We start from the raw sequence: 13,361 nt of genomic DNA, 5'->3' as shown, positions 1-13,361 counted from the left end.
CTCGTCTTGCAAAATGCCCTCGTTCTGTTTCCTGGCTTCTGCCAGGGGCCAAGATCCCTCTCACCCCTCAGACGGGTCTTCAGGAAAAGAACCAGGTTCCCTGTTTGCCAGGGACCTCGCCAACCAAAGGCCTACCTCTTTGATTTAATTGTCCTGGGGTGATCTGCTCTCAGTGTTGCACTGGTCCCTGTCGCCTGCGTTGTCTGCCACTGTGTCAGTATCCGCCTGTCCCGGCCCGTGCCAGCTGCGTCGCCCGCTGTGCGTCGTCGGTTCTGTCCGCCGCCGCCGTGCATCGGTTCTGCCCCGAGATATGTTCCTTTAAACTGTATATAACTCTGCCTTTCAAACCTCAGCCTGATCCTACACAGAAGGGGAACTTAAAGGCGCTCCTCGAGTTTCTGAAAATACAGATCAGACACACAGTGGTATGGCCGGTGGGATTGTTTGCTTTCCTGGGTGATTTCTGCAACAAATAACTGAAAAATGCAGGGAGATTATATTTTTAAAAACGGTATGGGAGAAAATAAATGTCTCTTTGCTTATCAGCAACCAATGTGTGTTGCTCGGTCCTAAGGGCTCCCTTGGATGGGGTAAGAAGGCACCCACATTAGTGGCATAGACACCAGAAGTCAGGTAGAAGGCAAACAGCAGACTCGTTTGCTCAGCAGTGAGGAGAGCCTTACATACCCTCCTTCCAGCACCCAGGCTGCGTACAGATGGGTTGACATTGCATGGTTGCCCCTCATTGACTAGGCACCATCAGGGCCTCTGACAGCACCTGTTGTCAGAATCCCTCAGGCAGGCTCCAGGATGGTCTATGGGCCTTATCTTCCTACAAATGAGTCCCTGTTTTCCAAAGAAATTAATGAACCTTGTTGGTTTCATGAAAGAAGAAGAAGAAGAAGAAGAAGAAGAAGAAGAAGAAGAAGAAGAAGAAGAAGAAGAAGAAGAAGAAGAAGAAGAAGAGTGTACTCAGTCTGTAAAGTGCTACCCACACAAGCATGTGGAGCTGGGTCCAACATGTCAACACTCATGTTAAAACAAAAAAGGTGAGGTCGTGATGTTCACCATGCCTGTAGTCCCAGCACTGTAGAGCTGGAGTTAGGATGGTGCCCGGAGCCTTGGCTAGTCAGTCTGTCCAAACCTAAACCAGCAGCCCCAAGTTCAGTGAAATACCCTGTTAAAAAAAATAAGGTGGAGAGTGATTGAGACACCTGACATTGACTTTCGGCCTCCACATACATGTATGCTCATGTGGACACACATGAGCTTGTATGTACGCATACACACACGAAAACAAACAAGCAAGCAAGGAAGGGAGAAAGAAACTGAAAAGAAAGAGGGGTGGAAGGAGGGAGAGAGAGGAGAGCTGCTTCCCTCTGTGTGTGGACTGCTGGCAGCTAGGCTCAGAGCCATGACTTGGGGTGCCTAGCCGGATGACTTCATAAGCACATTCCCTGGGCGACCCAGGTTTGAATGTTCCATGAAGATGAAGAGCAGGCCTGAAGCTGGGATACATCCTTAAAGGTGAGGACCAGCAATAGGGAAGTCACACGTTTGACTGTAGTTAAAGAAAGGTCACATGCGGAGAATCTTGTATCAGCCAGGTTGTTAGCCCCCACAGAAGACCTCATGACATACATTTCAAGCACCCCTGAAACTCAGCTAGACACATCCTGTTTTCTTTGCTCCAGCCTTTCAAAAGTGGTATTCAATACTTGAGAAAAACCTCAAAGCCTTAAGCTGGTACCAGCCAGCCCAATTTAAGGTCAGGTTTTGCATAGAAGATTCAGACAGGAAACAGACGGGCGTCAAAGCAACCAGGAGGGCAGCGAAACAACACCACTCTGTCCACAGACTGCACACGGAGATGTGCTATGTCATCTGCTGGTAACGTTGTTTTCCTTTGGTAGTTTCGCTTGTGAAAGTGACGGCTGCACTTTAGCGTGGCCCCGAAGGCGGCTGTACAGTCCCTCGGCGTGAGGTGTTTTGCTGTGTAACCTGGAGCCCATCCTCAGTCAGGATCCAGATGTGGATGGCATCAATAGATATTGCGAGTTCTTGTGTTAAAATAGAGTACCGTTTTTTCTTTCTTGGTGTGCGTGTGCATGTGCCTGTACATGCATATTTGAGCACGTTTATGGAGGCCAGAAGTCAACCTCAGCGTTCTTCGGTTACTGTCCACCTTGTTTGTTTGAGACAGGGTCTCTCACTGAACCTGAGTTCATCAAATACGCTTGGTTGGCTGGCTAGTTCCAGGGATCCACCTGTCTCAGCTCTTCTCCTGTTCTGGGGATTGCAAGTACATACCATGCATGGCTTTCTACATGGGCCTCAGGGATCGAACTTAGATCCTTTTGCTTATGTGCCCAGTGCTTTCCCCACTGAGTCACCTTCCCCAGCCGCAGTCCCCACTCTCTAAAGGAAACTGTCATCATCTTGCCAGAGAGGCTGGGAAGCCGAGCTCCTGCGAGTCTGTCTCCTTCACTGGGAGCCTGCTATGGTTTTACGTTCCCAGAGCATCATTCATCTTTGACAAGTCTGTGGGCTGGCCTGTTCAATTTTAAACTGTTGAATTTTCATAATCTGTTTATGAATGAATATGTTCCCCACTGGTTATGACTCAGGAGACACAGGGAGTGATCTGGAAAAGAGGATGATTTATGAGAATAGACAAGCAAACTCGATTGTCCCTCTTGGATCAAACAGTTTAAAGTAGAACTAGGTCCAGACACTTCAATCTTAAAAAAAAAAAAACCTTTTGATGAATATGTATTAATTATGTATAACAATGATTTCATTATGACATTTTCATAATGCATGTACTTTGATAGTATTTGCCCATTGCTCTCTTCCATCTTCTCCAATCCTACTGTTTTCTTTTTCTTTTCTTTTCTTTTTTTTTTTTTAACCAACTTGTCCCCCTTTGGCTTTCATGTCTAATTTTTTTGAATCAACATGTTTGGTCAAGGTTTCTTATAAGATTATGCATGGGTGAGGGGTTCCTTATGGTATCGTGGATGAGGGATTACTTATGGGGTGTGGGTGAGAGGTCGCTTATTGGAGTTTAGTGGGGAGTTACAGGATCAGAGACAACTTACCAGAGCTACACTACTGAAGATAATGCAGAGACCTGGATTTCTTTTTTTTTTTTTTTTAAATAACTTCTTTATTGATTCTTTGAGAGTTTCACACCATGCACCCTGATTCTGTTCACCTACCGATCCCCCCATATCCTCTCCTCATCCCTCCGGTGGCCCTCCAAAAGAAAACAAAACAAGCAAACAAGCAAGCAAATAAACAAAAACAAAAACAACAACAAGAAAAGCAAACCTCTTTGCTTCTTTCCTGCCTCTCCAACACCTCTTCATTTGTCCTTGTGGCATTGGGGGTGTGTCATATAACATAGCCGTTTGTCCTGTGAGCTTTACTAGCAAACGTTCAGTGCAGTGAGCCACTGTCTGGTTCAAGGCCTCTGGTCTCTGGTCCACCATCACCAACGGATCCTCACCAGAACTCCTGTGGGATATCCTGTGGTCGTCGGGGAGACTTGGATGTCTAATCAGTGTTATCCAGTGTTAAACTGTCCTGGGCCGGCTGGTGGGGCTTCACTGACACCAGCACCGTGAGCATTCTCGGAAGGACTAAGTGAAGGCTTATGCGCCAATTCTAATGGGACTATTACAAAGTTAACTTCTAGCACCACGTGTGAACAGGCACAGTTTCAGTGCCTCAGTGAAGAGTCAAAGACATTTCTTTATCAAGCCAATAGATGCATAAATTAGAACATAGGATCTCATCAGAGGAATGCTGCTAGCAGCAGTGATTCGAATAAACATGTTTTTTTTTATATTTATTTATTTTTTATGTATACAATAGTCTATCTGTATGTATGTCTGCAGGCCAGAAGAGGGCACCAGACCTCATTACAGATGGTTGTGAGCCACCATGTGGTTGCTGGGAATTGAACTCAGAACCTTTGGAAGAGCAGGCAATGCTCTTAACCACTGAGCCATCTCTCCAGCCCCATCGAATAAACATGTTGAAGAACCTCATGTATCAAATTTCCACCCCTCCTAGAAACCCTTTCATGGTTCACATTTAACTATATGTCCAAGACACTTAGACTTCACATTAAACACACACACACATCTAACTTTATGCATCAGATTTTAAAATTGCAACTTGTTTTGTTACTTTTTTTTTAGTTGATCATTTAGGTTACTTGGAGACCCTCCAACTTCAGTATATCAGACTCTTCAGAGTTTGAACACAATAAAACAATTTTCTTTTATTTTACGTATGTGTACATGTGTCGATGTGTGCACATGCATGCACTCACACATGCAAGGTTGATATCAGGTGTCTTCACTTTCCATGTTATTTCTTGAAGCAGGTCTATCACTGAACATAGAGCTCACTGATTAGCTGGGCTGGCCGGCTTGCAAGATCCTGGGTGAACCTGCCTTCACCTCCTGGAGGCTAGAGTTGCAGATGTGTGCTTCCAGAACCTGCTCTTATGTGGGGCTGGGGACCCAAGCTCAAGGTTCTCCTCCTTTCACAGCATGTACTTTACCCAATGAGCCACCTCCCTGCCTCAAAGTCCCTGTTTTCTCATTTGATTAAAATATAGGTTACCCCCTATACAATATATTCTGATTATGGTTCCCCTCCCCCAACCCCTTCGGATCCTCCCCACTTTGCCACCCATCAAATCCGCGCCCTTTCTTTCCCTCTCTTATTAGAATACAAGCAGGCATCTTCAAAAATAGTAATAATAACATGAAGACAAACCAGAATAGGACAAAACAAGCAAGCAAGCAAACAAACGAACAGAACCAAAGAAAAAGCACAAGAAGCCTACACAGACGCTGAGACACACATTTGTACACACAGAAAACCCATAGAAGCAAAACAAAAAATGTTAATATATACAAACAAAAGATCTGTAAGTTCAAAAAATTCCCCCAACAAAGCATTATGAGAGAAACAAAAACAAAAACCCTCAAATACTGAGTTCACTGGGTTGACCAGCTACTGCTGGCCAGGAGGCCTTTCTTAAGTGTGGTTTGTATACCCACTGAGACTGTACTGGAGAAAACAAACATTTCCTTTATGAGTGGTTGTCTATTGGAGACAGCTTCTGGGTTAGGGATGGGGACTTGTGTCCCGTTGTCCTCTCTGCTCAGCTCTGGGAGATCCTCTGACCCAGACTATTCAGGCCCTGTGCATGTGTGTCTGTGTGCTCATCCGTGTGTCAGTCTGTTGTGCCTAGAAGGCCTTATTTCCTTGGTATCGTCCACTCTCATTGGCTCTTGCAGCCTTTCTGCATTCTCTTCTGCAGAGCTCCCTGAGCCCTGGAGGGGTTTGACAGAGACATCTCATTTAGGACTGAACGTTCCCTTCTCTGCACATTGTCCAGTTGTGATCTCTGGATTATTCCCATCCACTGCATGAAGAAGCTTCTCTAAGGATGGCTGAGTGAGATGCTGATCATATTGGTCATATTTGAAGTTCCATGACTCATTCCATATCACTGATGTCTGAGAAGACGTGCTTGAGAGTCTCTGAGTTTGTTCCTAGGACACCATATTGAGAATCCGTGAGCTCAGAACTAGACCAAGAGATGAGTGGGATCTCGATTTCCCTTCAGGCAGAGAGATCAGGGGAAGCAGAGATGTATCTGACTTTTGCAGAAGATGGTGTGGTGTGTCAGCCATCTCCAGAAATTGACCTGATTCACCCGGGATGGGGCATGTTCTTGTTTGTATTGATAGAAATTCCTTTTGAAGTTGTTTGCTCATTCTGTTTGATCTGCATGACATTGGTTCAAAACCTTCTCCTCTTTCTGCTGTAGATGACTACACTTGCTTGTTTGTTTGTTTGTTTTTCTGGGAACCCTTTTCATCCTCCCACAAACATTAAGAGCCATGGCTCAGGGGAGGAGGGGGAGCAACAACAATGCTACATTTCTGCTTGTTTAAGGTCTTTGGAAAGTACATACATTTTCTTCTGTGAGACAAGGTCTCATTAATCACAGGCTAGTTTTCAACGCTGTGTAGATGAGGTTGACCTTGAACTCCTGATCTTCCTGTTTCCACCATGAGAGTTCTGGGGTGATGGGTGTGCTGAACTGTACTGTGTTATGTGGTGCTGAGGATGGAACTCAGGACTTCGTGGTCATGCAGTCTACCAACTGAGCTACACCCCCAGAGCAGGAACAATTTTTAATGCGCAAATTCTGTGATGTTTGAGAATTCTTTCTGGGACGTCTCTATGGTGTTTGAGTCTTGTTGCTATGGCCACACTGCAAGGAGCTTACCCAGCTAGCAGAGCATCAGCGCTTGTTGTCTGAGGTTTTTGTCACCTCGTCCTTAAAGAAACACACAGAGGTCTACATTAATCATATACTGGTTGGCCTATTAGCTTCTTATTAACTAATTCTTACATCTTACATTAACCCATTATTTTTGTCTGTGTTAGCCCTGCGGCTTGGTATCTTTGTCAGAGAGGAATTCTCATCTTGCTTCCTCTGTGCCTATGTGACAACTGCAGACTGAATCTTTCCTTTTCCCAGAATTCTCTGGTTCTCCTTGCCCCTCCTCTACTTCCTGCCTGGTCATCCCACCTCTACTTCCTGCCTGGCTACTGGCCAATCAGCGTTTTATTAAACAAGTACAAGAAACAAATCTTTACAGGGTAAAACCATTGTCCCACAGCAAGCGCTGACTCTGGAACTGTGCCACGATGCTGAAGCAAAACTCACGGAACAAAGCTATGATGCCAGCACAATTCCTGCTTATTTAGCTTTGTGTGCATGTGTGTGTGTGTGTGTGTGTGTGCATGTGTGTGCATGTGTGAATACATGTGTCTGGAGGTCAGGGGGCCTACTGAAGATGGCTGACTGAACATAGTTTGTTGGGGCCCAGGCATTGGACTAACGAAGGTAGTCCAACTTCCCAGAGGACTTGGGGAAAGGAAAATCCAAATTTGAATGATAAATAAGTCATCCCCAGGAATTATATCAGCCTCTCTGTTCTGCATGACCCCTCTCAGCCTGTTCCCTGACCCCATCCACCTCTGTCTCTGCCAGTCTCATCCTTTCCTGAGTTTTTCTCTCACATCTGGTCTCCTGAAGACTGAGACAAAATGTGGTATCTAGCGTCTGGCACCTGCCACAGCAACTTTCTCAGGGATCTTCTTATTTTGTACCCTAGATGCCTCTTCCATTGCTTCATGTGAGCCCAATTGTTGAATGCCACTCATTTAGCTATTTAGTAGTGACCTTTCTGGACGGGCAGTGTACCAAACATAGGTAGCCAGTCACCATGTTACAGCGCCCAGGTCCTGTTCTTAGTAGGAGGTGTAAAATTCAGTGGGTAAGTTGGAGAGGTGGCGCTAAAACACTCAACTTCTGTGACAAAGCTGGACTTCCTAACTTCAGGTGTTAGACATCGATGGTCCTGAGCTGCTCCAGCCCCTGAAGTGGGTGGGAAAGACAGTTGGCAGGTAAAGGTGTGTGCTGCCAGACCTGATGACCCAGGTTCATTTCCAGGGAGCCACATGGGAGAAGGAAAGAGCTGATTTCTACGAGTTTCCCTCTGACCTAGAGAAGAGAAGGTACAGGGTGGCTAGGAGGGTGTCTGCACCGCCTTCCTTCTTAGGTAGGAAGTTAACAATGGTGGGAAGGGCTGCATAGCCAAGGGGAAGCTGGGAGGACCAAAGGGTGGGGTCCAAGGAGTGGGCCACTAGGACTCTGATACCTAATTGATTGCATTCAGGAAGATGGAACTTGTGAGAACATTAGTTCTTAAGGATCAGCAGCAAATTAAGCAAGATCTCATAGTATGGCCTGGCCCACAATCTTCTTTCCTCTCTGGCAACCTGCTACCCTTCTCAGCCCAAAGTTCCACCAGCGTGCCTGTCTCCAGAGGACACAAAGCGTGCAGCTCTTCCAAGTCCAGCAAAGTAGGTCTTTAGGCTGAGGCTAGCCCACAAACCAGACTTGACCCGCCAGTGCTTGAGAAAGGCCCCCCGAGAGGAAGGAGTGACTCGAAGACCTCGCTGCTCCCACCCGTCTTTTCAGGAGAGTTTCAATTCTGGGTCAAGAGTTGAAACCACCCAGACAAACTACCTCGCCACTCTGGATGATTTGAGGTTTCAGGCAAGGCATTTGCAGAAGCTTGTCTGGCCTCATTTTTCTTAGAGTGTGACTCTGGGAATTTTCACAGGTTATTCTGAGTGTGCTCTGGCAGCCCAGCTCCTCTGTGGGGGAAAGAAGCAGCTTGTGACTCAACACTCATTTTATTTGTATGTAGTTTTGGTCCTGCTTCTGTATTTATTTTTAAAATTTTTACTTCTTGTGTGTGAATGGTATATGTGTGTGTGTGTTTGCATGTGTGTATGTGTGTGTGCCAAACTGTGCACATGGAGGTCTGAAGACAACCTTAGGTGTTGATTGTTGCCTCCCATCTTGTTTGAAACCGTCTCTTGCTAGCAGCTGTGTGCAGTGGCCTAAGAACTTGGGGATTTCCCACCTCTGCCTCCTGCCTTGCTGTAAAAGCCCTGGGATTACAGACATGTGCTAGGTATCCAGCCTTTATGTGGGTCCTGAGAATTCAAACTCAGATCCTCACATTGGCACAGCAAACACTTTAACTACCAAGTCCCCCCAACCCCCTGCTTTTATTTTTAATTGACATGGAATAATTACATATTATGGGGTACAATATGACGCTCTAAAAATTTGTATGTATAAGGTACAATATTCATAGGATAATTGCCATATATTTATTGCCTTAGGCATCCGTTATTTCTTTGACAACAGTTTGAATTTCTGTGACTCAAAAGTTGTTTTTTTACTTTTATTTATGGATGTATGTGTGTACGTGTATACATGCATGTGGGGTGTGCACAAAGGTCTCACGTGTGCCATGACCTACATTAGAGGTTAGAGGATAACTTGTGGGAGTAGGTACTCTCCTTCCACTGTGTGGGTTCTGGGGCTCAAAACTTTGTCAGTCTTGGTGGCAAGGATCTTTACCTTGTAAATCATTTGCCAGTCCAATTTCTGTTATTTTTACCTTGTAACATTTCAGGAACCTGTCTTTAGATAGACAGGTAGATAATGCCTCTCATACCCTGTATACAGTTAAGATTTACATTAAGCATGTACAACAATAAAACAAGCACACTAGCATTATTTCCAAATTACATACGCAACACTGCAGGGTAAAGGGTGCTTTTACATTTTAAAATACCCTGTTTTAATTGTGTGTGTGTGTGTGTGTGTGTGTGTGTGTGTGTGTGTGTCCCGATCATGTGCACATGGATGCAGTACCTGTGGAGACCAGAAGAGGGTGTCAGGTCCCCTGGAGCTGAACTTATAAGTGGTTGAGAGCCACTTACCTTGGATGCTGGGATCTGAACTCTATTCCTCTGTAGCAGCAGTGTGTGCTCTTAACTGCCGAGTCATCTCTTCAACCCTACTTTACGTTTGTTTAAAAATCATGTAAGTCCATGCACACAAAATGAGAGCATACGATTCAGTGGTGTTTATTATAACTGCAATGTGTGTCTTCCATCTGCATCCAGAATGTTTTCATCAGCCCCAAGTAAAGTCTATATCCAATAATAAGGAATTCTTATCATTCCACAGCCTCTGATAACCATGTTCTTTCTCTGTGGACTTAAATATTCTGATACATTGTGAAAATACATTTGTGTGGCCTTTGCTATTGTGTGTGTGTGTGTGTGTTTTTTATGAGAGACAAGGTGAGAGGGTAAGGAAGGGAGGAAGGGAAGAAGGGAGGGGGTATGTGTGTCGATATGAATGTGTACACACCATGGTGTGTTTGTGCAGGCCGGAGGACAACGTTTGAGGATTGGTTCTCTTGCTCCACTGTCGGATCCTGTGATCACACTCAGGTTTGTCACACGTTATACTTACACACTCACTGGCCTGGTGTCTGTTTTAAAAAAAATGTTTAAAAACATTTGTGTGTGTAAATGAGTGTGTGCACATGTCTTTGTGGGTATTCTGTGCATGTATGTGTGTATGCATATGTGTGTGCGTAGGTCAGAGTGCAACCTCAAATGTTATTTCCTCAAATGGAACCATCCTCCTTGTGTTTGAGCCAAGATCTCTCTTCCTGGCCTGGAACTTGCCAAGTGGGCCAATCTGGCTGGCCAGCCAGTGCCAGGGAGCTGCCTGTTTCTGCCTCCCCAGAGAGGGCATCATGAGGGTGAGTTACTAAACCTGTTTTTTTTTTGTTTGTTTGTTTTTTGTTTTTTTATAACAGGGCTGGAGAGATGGCTTAGTGGTTAAGAGCATTGCCTGCTCTTCCAAAGGTCCTGAGTTCAATTTTCGGCAACCACATGGTGGCTCATAACCATCTGTAATGAGGTCTGGTGCCCTCTTCTGGCCTGCAGACATATACACAAACAGAATATTGTATACATAATGAATAAATAAATTAAAAAAAACAACCCCAGGAAGCAAAAACTGATGATAATTATTTCTAAAAAAAATGAATAAAAAAATAACATGGTCTCTTTTATAATGTGGACCCTTGTGCTTGCTAGGCAACCACTTTGCCAAGTGAACTATCTCTCCAGTCTTGGTTTATACTGTTTAATACTAGTCTATAATTATCCAAGTTTCCTTCATATGGAAATATATGTCAAAATGTTCCATTTCTATAATATTTCAACATGTTTACGTCTCATTTTATTGATTTATTCTTCAGTCATTTCTACTTTTTCTTACCACTGTTTAGAAAACCTAAGTGTTGCGGCATCTGAAGCTGAAACGGTGTGACTGGACCACTCCGTGCGATGTTTGGAGGAAGTGGAGATGGTCCAAGGTGCTATTGTGTCGAGTTGGCACCTTCAGATCAAACACAGTTGGCTGTTAGGCCTGTCACTCTCTGATGTGGTTGTTAAACAAAGGTGGCAGAGGTCTTCGCTGTGTTTTACTCTTTTTCTTGCTTAAAAACAGAAAGCCTTGAGCTTCAGTTGTGACATGGGGTCTCCCTTACCTATTTGTGGGTTTTCTTAATGCTCTTAAAGTGAACTTCTCAGGCAGATGGGGGTGAGCATAGTTCCCCAAATCTCTAAAGAGAGATATGACAGAGCTCAGCTGAGACAAGCCAGACACCTGCTTGTGCCCGTTTAGTGTTTGGCTTTGGCTTGTCTCCCATGCTCAGAAGCCCGGCTTTCATCTTCTCACCGAGCACAACATCTGTTTGGACCAGAAGACTGGAAGACTAATGGCACCAAGACGGAGACTCTCCCTCTCAGGCGCATTTCCTTCTTCGGCTGCAAATGAAGCAGAGCAGAGGGGCCTCAACAGAAAGGACTGTGCTGGGGAGAAACACAAATGTCGTGTTTGCCGCTCAGGGGCAAGAAAACAGCATGGGAAAGGCGAACTAAATGCTGTCTGACCTGGCTGTGGGCAGAGGTGCTCTTTCCCTGTGGGGGACTCTCTCAAGACTGTTAGAGCTGAGAATCAGGGTCAGTGCGCCTTGACTTTATCCCCAGAGGATGGAATCCTGGTAACAGATCTTTGGAGAAGAACCTTCCCCATGGTCCATTTACTGGAATAAAATCCAACCATAAATATGTTCTGAACCTGTTTATTAGAAAGGTGATTTGTGGGTAAGCTAGGGAGGTACCTCGATAGGGAAGGTGCTTGCCACTCTGAGGAGTCGAGTTTGCTCCACAGAACCCATGTAAGAAGGCTGTGTGGAGCTATGTGCACTTGTAACCCAGTCACTGGGGGAGCAGAGACGGGAAGGTCAGTGGGGCTGATGACCAGCCAGCCTAGCTTAACTGCTGAGCCCTAGGTCCCCATGAGAGACCATCTTTCAAAAAACAAACTGCATAGCTCTGGAGGATGCCATGGTTTGACCTCTAGCTTTCACATGCGTGGACAGACAGACACATGCGTGGACAGACACATGCATTCATACTTGCACACATCCACCTGCACACCCACGTTTACCCTCCCTCCTTCCCCACAGAACACGATTGGGGGAACCATAGCATCCTGCAGCTATAGCTGAACTGCCATTTGAGTTCTTCATTTGGAATGTAACTCTGGATTTTATTTAGTGCTCCTACCTTTTTTGACTTGGTACTGGAGCTTCTGCCATTTCTGGGGCTACCTACAAGCCCTCCAGCAAGGCGTATTGATCCCCCACCTAATACTGCAGTGTGGTATGGTAGAAGAGCAGCAAACACGGGTCTAGTTTTAACACAGCCAGTCATCATTTTAGCCTCGTGGTCTCTAGAACAAAGGGAGGCGGGTCCCAAAGTTTCTTCTGTAGACTCCGAGAGTTCTTTGATCATCAGCTGAGGCTGATGGAACTCTAGGCTACAGGCCGTCATTTCAGGAAAACCTTGGCAGGAACTCCAGAAGCTAGCCACATCACATCCACAGTCAAGAGCAGAGAGAAATGAATGTACCCCATTTTGCCTACTTGCTTAGTACTCAACTAGCCCTTACCAGCTCGTCTACACCCCCAAACTAGGGAATGGTGCTGCTCACAGTAGGTAAGGCCCTTCTGTATCAAGTGACAATCTACCATCTTTATAGACATTCCCACAGACATGCTGATCCGGCCTAGACAATTCCTCAATTGAAACATTCTTTCCAAGTTAATATTTAAGACTAACCAGCACAGCCTCATAGGGTACTGATGTAGATGATGTGGAAGGTGGTTTAATACACTGGAAACAGTTGGAGAAAGGCATTAGCTCAATGGTGTGATCCAGATCCTGCCTATTATACACGGGATTGTTCCTAGTCTCAGGACAGTGTTACTCAATAGCTCTTGGCTTCTTTCGTTTTCTGATTCAGGGTCTTATGTAGTCCAGGTTGGCTCAAACTTGCTATGTAACCAAAGACAATCCTGAACACAAGGTCCTTCTGTTTACAATTCCTTAGTACACAGTACATCACTATGCCTTGTTTCATGCAGTAGTGGGGATGGAATCCAGGTCTCTGCACATGCCAGACAAGTTTTCTGTCAACTGAGCTATATCTCCAGCTCCTTGATGGTCCCCGCTTAGAAAAGGAAGTCCATACTTGACCCCCGACACCATTGCAGCTAGCCCTTTAACCTTTTTACTAAGTGTTCCACTGTCAACAAACAGCACAATGGTAGGAGGTTTGAAATACATTTCCTTTTCCTGATCTTTAGTAGAGCGCTAATGGTTTCAGTGAAAGACCAAAGGAGTGGCAGGAAAAGACAAGTCCTATGTGCCAGTGCAGTCAAAGGCTATTTATAAGTTCAGATACTGTAAATCTTCCAGGTGTTGGGGTAAAGGCTTCTACCCTATACAGCCCGTGAGGAAGC

General features: G+C 45.2%; 1 long non-coding RNA gene across 1 annotated transcript in view; it reads left to right on the top strand.

The window, feature by feature from the left end:
- The window catches only part of LOC126504960 (uncharacterized), a 20,810-nt gene extending 9,202 nt beyond the window's left edge, over positions 1-11,608 (top strand). Inside the window, exons 3-4 of the long non-coding RNA XR_007592769.1 lie at positions 9,863-10,244; positions 10,779-11,608. This is a non-coding gene — a long non-coding RNA (uncharacterized lncRNA). The remainder of the gene's footprint in view (positions 1-9,862; positions 10,245-10,778) is intronic.
- Positions 11,609-13,361: the final 1,753 nt, after the last annotated feature.

Source organism: Alexandromys fortis, unplaced genomic scaffold (genome assembly GCF_014885135.2).
Source record: "Alexandromys fortis isolate MF-2015 unplaced genomic scaffold, M_Fortis_MF-2015_v1.1 scaffold_58, whole genome shotgun sequence".
Classification (NCBI taxonomy): Eukaryota; Metazoa; Chordata; class Mammalia; order Rodentia; family Cricetidae; genus Alexandromys; species Alexandromys fortis.
The sequence above is the reverse complement of the archived record's forward strand: the minus strand, read 5'-3'. Positions and strand labels throughout refer to the sequence as shown.